The sequence below is a fragment of the Pristiophorus japonicus genome, unplaced genomic scaffold, assembly GCF_044704955.1.
Source record: "Pristiophorus japonicus isolate sPriJap1 unplaced genomic scaffold, sPriJap1.hap1 HAP1_SCAFFOLD_92, whole genome shotgun sequence".
NCBI classification, from domain to species: Eukaryota; Metazoa; Chordata; class Chondrichthyes; family Pristiophoridae; genus Pristiophorus; species Pristiophorus japonicus.
Genome location: NW_027254846.1, coordinates 2,206,623 through 2,214,655, shown reverse-complemented (window position 1 = coordinate 2,214,655; position 8,033 = coordinate 2,206,623). Strand labels below are relative to the sequence as shown.

The 8,033-nt window shown below is 43.7% G+C and overlaps 1 non-coding gene across 1 annotated transcript; it reads left to right on the top strand.

Annotated features, from left to right (window-relative positions):
• The first annotated feature begins 6,827 nt into the window (after positions 1-6,827).
• On the top strand, positions 6,828-6,900 carry trnak-cuu (transfer RNA lysine (anticodon CUU)). The gene has a single exon. It is a non-coding gene; the product is annotated as a tRNA-Lys (tRNA).
• The last annotated feature ends 1,133 nt before the right edge of the window (positions 6,901-8,033 follow it).

Below are 8,033 nucleotides of genomic sequence, written 5' to 3'. Positions count from 1 at the left end.
CTACATCGTGATTGGGCTAACCACATGGTAGTAATGTGGTGGAGGAGGATTTAATGGAGTGTATTATGGATGGTTTTCTCAACCCAGAAGAGCGCTGGCCATCCTTGACTGGGTGATGTGTAATGAGAAGGGACTAATTAGCAATCTTATTGTGCGAGGCCCCTTGGGGACGAGTAATATAATATGGTAGAATTCTTCATTAAGATGGAGAGTATCACAGTTAATTCAGAAACTTGGGTCCTGAACTTAAGGAAAGGTAACTTTGACGGTATGAGGTGTGAATTGGCTAGAATAGACTGGCCAAGGATACTTAAAGGGTTGACGGTGGATAGGTAATGGCAAACATTTAAAGAATCACATTGGTGACTTCAGCAATTGCACATCCCTGTCTGGAGTAAAAATAGAACGGAGAACATTGCTCAACCGTGGCTAACAAGGGAAATTAAAGATAGTGCTAAAACCAAGGAAGAGGCAGATAAATTGGCCTGAAAAATGAACAAACCTGAGGACTGGGAGAAATTTAGAATTCAACAGAGGAGGACTAAGGGTTTCATTAGGAGGGGGAAAATGGATTATGAGAGGAAGCTTGCTTGGAACATAAAAACTGACTGCAAAAGCTTCTTTAAATATGTGAAGAGAAAAAGATTAGTGAAGACAACGTAGGTCCCTTGCAGTCGGATTGAGGTGAATTTATAATGGGGAACAAAGCAATGGCAGACCAATTGAACAAATACTTCAGTTCCGTCTTCACGAAGGAGGTCACGAATAACCTTCCAAAAGTACTCGGGGACCGAGGGTCGAGTGAGAAGGAGGAACTGAAGGATATCCTTATGAGGTGGGAAATTGATGGGATTGAAGGATGATAAATCCCCGGGGCCTGATAGTCTGCATCTAAGAGTACTTAAGGAAGTAGCCCTAGAAATAGTGGATGCATTGGTGATCATTTTCCAACAGGCTATTGACTCGGGATCAGTTCCTATCGACTGGAGGGTAGTTAATGTAAAACCACTTTTTAAGAAGGGAGGGAGAGAGAAAGCGGGTAATTATACAATGGTTAGCCTGAATCAGTCGTGGGGAAAATGTTGGAATCAATTATTAAGGATGAAATAGCAGCGCATTTGGAAAGCAGTGACAGGATCGGTCCAAGTCAGCATGGATTTATGAAAGATAAATCATGCTTGACAATTCTTCTGGAATTTTTGAGGATGTAACTAGTAGAGTGGACAAGGGAGAACCAGTGGATGTGGTATATTTGGACTTTCAAAAGGTTGTTGACAAGGGTCCACACAAGAGATTGCTGTGCAAAATCAAAGCACAAGGTATTGGGGGTAATATACTGACGTGGATAGAGAACTGGTTGGCAGACAGGAAGCAGAGAGTTGGGATAAAAGGGTCCTTTTCAGAATGGCAGGCAGTGACTAGAGGAGTGCCTCAGGGCTCAGTGCTGGGACCCCAGCTTTTTAAAATATACATCAATGATTTGGATGAAGGAATTGAGTGCAATATCTCCATGTTTGCAGATGACACCAAACTGGGTGGCGGTATGAGCTGTGAGGGGGACGCTAAGGGACTGCAGGGTGACTTAGACAGGTTAGGTGAGTGGACAAATTCATGGCAGATGCAGTAAAATGCGGATAAATGTGAGGTTATCCACTTTGAGGGCAAAAACGTGAAGACAGAATATTATCTGAATGGTGGCAGATTAGGAAAAGGGGAGGTGCAATGAGACCTGGGTGTCATGGTTCATCAGTCACTGAAAGTTGGCAATAAGTTACAGTAGGCAGGAAAAAGGTAAATCGTATGTTGGCCTTCATAGCTTGGTGATTTGAGTATAGGAGCAGGGAGTTCTTATTGCAGTTGTACAGGGCCTTGGTGAGGCCTCAACTGGAATATTGTTTTCAATTTTGGTCTCCTAATCTGAGGAAGGACGTTCTTGCTATTGAGGGAGTGCAGCAAAGGTTCACCAGACTGATTCCCGGGATGGCTGGACTGACATATGAGGAGAGACTGGATCAACCGATCCTTTATACATTGGAGTTTAGAAGGATGAGAGGGGATCTCATCGAAACATACAATATTCTGATGGGACTGGTCAGGTTAGATGCGGGGAGATTGTTCCCGATGTTGGGGAAGTTGGAGCAGGCTCGAGGGTCTAGATGGCCCACTACTGTTCCTAATTCTTATGTTCTTATGTTCTTATAGCAATTCTGGAAGAATAACATTGAAACGAAATGTGACCTGACACCCAGAAAGAAGTGTTAAGGTAGAAGGTTAAATGTTGCATCCCTTTCTGCAAAAAATTCCTTTCACAAACATTTCTCTGACCGAAACGGCACAAAGCAAAAATGTTCCTTTCAAAGTCATTAAACTCCCGAATTTCCGTTCCCCGCGAATCTCCTGAATCAGATGCCTCTAGTTTTGCCGGCTCAATCCATGTCCCTTTGCAATGTTTTGCTTCCACCCACACTATGAAATGTGCCACTAACTTATCGAATCATGGAATGGTTACCTGCATTTTGTCTGCCCGCTTTTGTAAACAGAGGCGTTACATTAGCTGCTTTCCAATCCGCTGGTACCTCCCCAGAGTCCAGAGAATTTTGGAAGATTATAACGAATGCATCTGCTATAACTTCCGCCACCTCTTTTAATACCCTGGGATGCATTTCCTCAGGACCAGGGAACTTGTCTACCTTGAGTCCCATTAGCCTGTCCAGCACTACCCGCCTAGTGATAGTGATTGTCTCAAGTTCCCCCCTTCCCACATTCCTGTGACCAGCAATTTCTGGCATAGTTTTTGTGTCTTCCTTTGTGAAGACCGAAGCAAAATAATTGTTTAAGTTCTCAGCCATTTCCACATTTCCCATTATTAAATCCCCCTTCTCTTCTTCTGAGGGACCAACATTTACTTTAGTCACTCTTTGCCGTTTTATATATCGGTAAAAGCTTTTACTATCTGTTTTTATGTTTTGCGCAATTTTAATTTCGTAATCTATCTTTCCTTTCCTTATTGCTTTCTTAGTCATTGTTTGCTGTCGTTTAAAATTTTCCCAATCTTCTAGTTTCCCACTAACCTTGGCCAGCTTATACGCATTGGTTTTTAATTTGATACTCTCCTTTATTTCCTTGGTTATCCACAGCAAGTTATCCCTTCTCTTACTGCCCTTCTTTTTCACTGGAATATATTTTTGTTGTGCACTATGAAAGAGCTCCTTAAAAGTCCTCTGCTGTACCTCAATTGTGCCACCGTTTATTCTGTGTTCCCAGTCTACTTTAACCAACTCTACCCTCATCCCACTGTAGTCCCCTTTGTTTAAGCATTGTATGCTCGTTTGAGACACTACTTCCTCACCCTCAATCTATATTACAAATTCAACCATACTGTGATCACTCCTTCTGAGAGGATCTTTTACTGGGAGATCGTTCATTATTCCTGTCTCATTGCACAGGACCAGATCTAAGATAGCTTGCTCCCTTGTAGGTTCTGTAACATATTGTTCTCAGAAACAATTCTGTATGCATTCTATGAATTTCTCCTCCAGGCTACCCCGTGCGATTTGATTTGACCAATCAATATGTAGGTTAAAATCCACCATGATTACTGCCGTTCCTTTTTCACATGCCTCCATTATTCCCTTGATTATTGCCCACCCCACCGTCAAGTTATTATTTGGGCGCCTATAAACTACGCCCACCAGTGACTTTTTCCCCTTACTATCTCTAATCTCCACCCACAATGATTCAACATTTTGTTCATTAGAGCCAATATCATCTCTCACAACTGCCCTGATGTCATCCTTTATTAACAGAGCTACGCCACCTCCTTTCCCTTCTTGTCTATCTTTCCGAATTGTCAGCTACCCCTGTATGTTTAATAACAGTCTTCGCCACCCTGCAACCACGTTTCTGTAAAGGCCACCAAATCATACCTATTTGTCATGATTTGTGCCGTAAACTCATTTACTTTATTTTGAATGCTGCGTGCGTTATGTAAAGTATTTAATACTAGTTTTTAATCTATGATTTTTAGTTTTGACCCCTCCTGCAGCCCCTTTATATTCATACATATTGTCCCTTCCTATTACCTTGTGGTTTACACTTACCCCAGTGCTACTCTGCTCTGTTGCCTCCTGCCTTTTGCATTCTTTCTTGGGGTCCTTTTTATCTGCGCTATCACCCACTCTAACTAGCTCAGAGCCCTCTCCGGCGTTCTGAATACTCCTCGCATTGAGGCACCGAGCTTTCAGGCTTGCCTTTTTATTCCACTTTGACCCTTTAGAATATTGATGTACAGAGGCCATTTTTGTTTTTTGCCTTGGGTTTCTCTGCCCTCCACTTTTACTCATCTCCTTGCTGTCTTTTGTTTCTGTCTCCATTTTGTTTCCCTCTGTCTCCCTGCAGTGGTTCCCATCCCCCTGCCGTATTAGTTTAACTCCTCCCCAACAGCACTAGCAAACACTTCCCCCTAAGGACTTTGGTTCAGGACCTGCCTAGGTACAGACCGTCTGGTTTGTACTGGTCCGACCTCCCCCAGAAACGGTTCCAATGCCCCAGGAATTTGAATCGCTCCCTGCTGCACCACTGCTCAAGCCACGGATTTATCTGAGCTATCCTGCGATTCCGACTCTGACTAGCAGGTGGCATTGGTAGCAATCCCGAGATTACTATTTTTGAGGTCCTACTTTTTAATTCAGCTTCTAGCTCCTTAAATTCATCTCGTATGACCTCATCCATTTTTTTACCCAAATCTTTGGTATCAATGTGCACCACGACAACTGGCTTATCTCCCTCGCTTTTCAGAATGTCCTGCACCCGCTCCGAGACATCCTTGACCCTTGCAGCAGTGAGGCAACATACCAACCTGGAGTCTCGGTTGCGGCCGAAGAAACGCCTATCTATTCCTCTTTAAATCGAATCCCCTATCACTATCGCTGTCCCACACTTTTTCCTGCCCTTCTGTGCAGCAGAGCCAGCCACGGTGCCATGAACTTGGCTGCTGATGCACTCCCCTGATGAGTCATCCCCCTCAACAGTACTCAATGTGAGGCCAACGTGATATCCGCTACACTGCAGCCCATCAAAGGGCGAGAAACCATTGAATATAAAGGATGAGCTCACAAATATCAGGGGCAGTGCAGACTGGTCAATGTCAAGCCCTCCTTTCTTATTCAGCAGTGGCATGAATGGGAGTCAGACGCCACAAAATTTGATTAAAGACACAAATACAAGCAACACTTGCAAATCTTTTCAGTGTAAAATTCTTTCACTTTATTTGAAATGCTACAGCGTTGAATCTGAAAATACGCATGTTGGGATTTTATCTTTACGACTGATTATATGTTGTGTGCACGGTAGGAATAACCGGTGCTGTTAAATTTGATAAAAGTTGCCCCAGATTCGTGGTGTCATCGGCAATGAGGATTTTGAACCAGAAAGCTATAATACAGTGAGTAAAAAGAGCTATGGTTTTCGAGTTAAGATGCAAAGCACAGGACAAATGATTGAAGTATGGACTGTTCCTGAGTTAGCATTTGTTTGATTGTGCAAAAGAAGGTGAGGGGTTAATTAATGATGGTTTTCCGTGAAAGCAAAAGAAAAGTTTAAGAAGAAACCATACGGTGCCTGTCAGGTGAGCGCTGCTTGTGATACCTGGTGGGATTGGGCCGAGATTTTAAAGCCCATTGTATTACAGAACCTTCATAGAGACGAACATCTCCAGCTCACTGTGTAGGTCTCATGGTGCAATGGTAGCGTGTTTGATTCCAGATCCGAAGGGTACATGTTCAAATCACGTCGTGGTCACTGTTCTTTCGGATATTGTTCTTCCAGAATTAATATTTCTTTTGCTGTTTGACAATAACCAGACCCTTGCTCAAGGGCTGTCTCATTGTTTCCAAGGTGTCAGGCAGAGAATTATTTTTATTTCAAAAAATACTTTATCCAAACCAGATTCCCTGGTGGTCTAGTGGTCAGGATTTAGTGCTTTCAACGCCACGGAACGGGTTCGATTCCCGGTCAGGGAAATTGTACTTTTAATTCAAAACATTACAAAAATAATAGTTCATCTATTTTACACATCTTTATGCATCTCCTGTGTAAAAAAATGAAGCATTGATTTAAACATCATTAATTAATACATAAAATTCTATTGTCATATGATATATTTTGCTCTGAGCATATGAGGAACTTTTCTCCCGATCCCATTGGGTTTAATTCTGGTAATCTGGTGCTGAAAGTGGAGATGTTTCCGCAGTGTACCGCAAATCATAGACACCATCAGAGGCAGTCTCTCGGGATCGAGGAGGACTTGCTTCCATCCCAAAGTGAGTCCTTTGATGGCTGAACATTCCGATACGAGAGCCACAGACCCTGTTACAGGTGGGACAGACATACGTCGAGGGAAGGGGTCGGTGGGACTGGTTTGCCGTGTGCTCCTTCCGCTGCCTGCGCTTGGTCTCTTCATGCTCCTTGCGTCTCGAGTCAAAGAGCTCAACGCCCTCCCAGAAGTACTTTCTCCACATCGGGCGATCTGCGGCCAGGGCCTCCCAGGTGTCAGTGGTGATGTCGCACTTTACCAGGGAGGCTTTGAGGGTGTCCTTATAACGTTACCCCTGTCCTCCTTTGGCTCGTTTACCCTGAAAGGAGCTCCGCATAAAGGCGTAAACATAAATACGTAAGGATGAGGGGCCGGAGTTGGCCATTCGGCCCCTCCAACCTGGTCCACCATTCAAGAAGATCCTGGCAGTTCTTCAACAGCAAGTTTAAACATCTGGGGTGGAGCCAACAGGCGCCTGGCTGCAATGAGTGATAAAAACCTGCTTTGAATGGGCGCCTGTCTAGCTCAGTCGGTAGAGCATTAGACTCTTAATCTCAGGGTCGTGGGTTCGAGACCAACGTTGGGCGATTTCTTTTCATTTAATGTTGCTTTAATGGAAAACCTCTGCCCGAAACGGCACAAAACAAAAAAGTTGCTTTCAAAGTCATTAAACTCCGAAATTTCCACGCCCCGCGAACCTCCAAAATCAGATGCCTCTCGTTTTGGCGACTCAATCCATGTCCCTTTGCAATGTTGTGCTCCCAGCCACACTTTAAAATGTGCCACTAACTGATCGAATCATGGAATGGTTACAGCACGGAAGACCATTCGGCCCATCGAGCCCGTGCCGACCCTCAGCGAGTCCCACTCCCCCACCCTTTCCCCGTAGCTCTGCAATTGTTTTTCCTTCAGACACTTATCCAACTCCCGTCTGAAAGATAAGATTGAGTCTGCCTCCACCGCCCTTTCAAGCCGTGCATTCCAGATCCTAACCACTCGCTGCTAAATGGCCATCTCCTGTTCCTATGTATGAAGTCTGGGAAACACGAGATCAATTCTTGCCACGCTCACAGCCTTCCGAAATATAGCACCGTCATTCTCTTCTCGTAAAACCAGCTCCTGAAGTATCGGCCAGCTGTGTAGGTTAAAGCTCTGGTTATATTCCTAAGGTTGCTTTAAACACAGTGTTTCTGTCGTGTAGTGGTTATCATATCCACCTCACACGTGAAAGGTCACCGGTGGAAATTGTATTTTGGAGAATACTTTTGCTGTGAAATAAATTGAACAAAAGTCGCCCCAGGTTCCTTGTCGCATGAGCACTGAACATTTTAAACCAGTCTCCAACATACAGAGTGAGTAAAGTCAGATAGGGGAGAAAACTTCATCAATGATTCAAAATCCTTAAATATTAAAGTTCAGTTATTGAAGTTTCCACTGTCCCTCAGTAACAATTCTACAAAACAACGCTGTCGGTTAATGAATAGGGCATAAAAAAAATAATCTTCACCCATCCCCATCTCCCGGCACACAGTTTAATTAGTTGCATGTCATTATTTTAAAGATTTTGAATGGAAGAATTATTTTCTGAATTCGTACTCCCTCTGTGAGCGCCGCATCACGAAACGAGCAGGAAACACATTAAAGAGTTTACCACAATTGCTGACATTTCTTTGCTTTTTTCTTGTGTTTTTTCAGTTCTTCGTCCTTTTCAGCTCCTGAC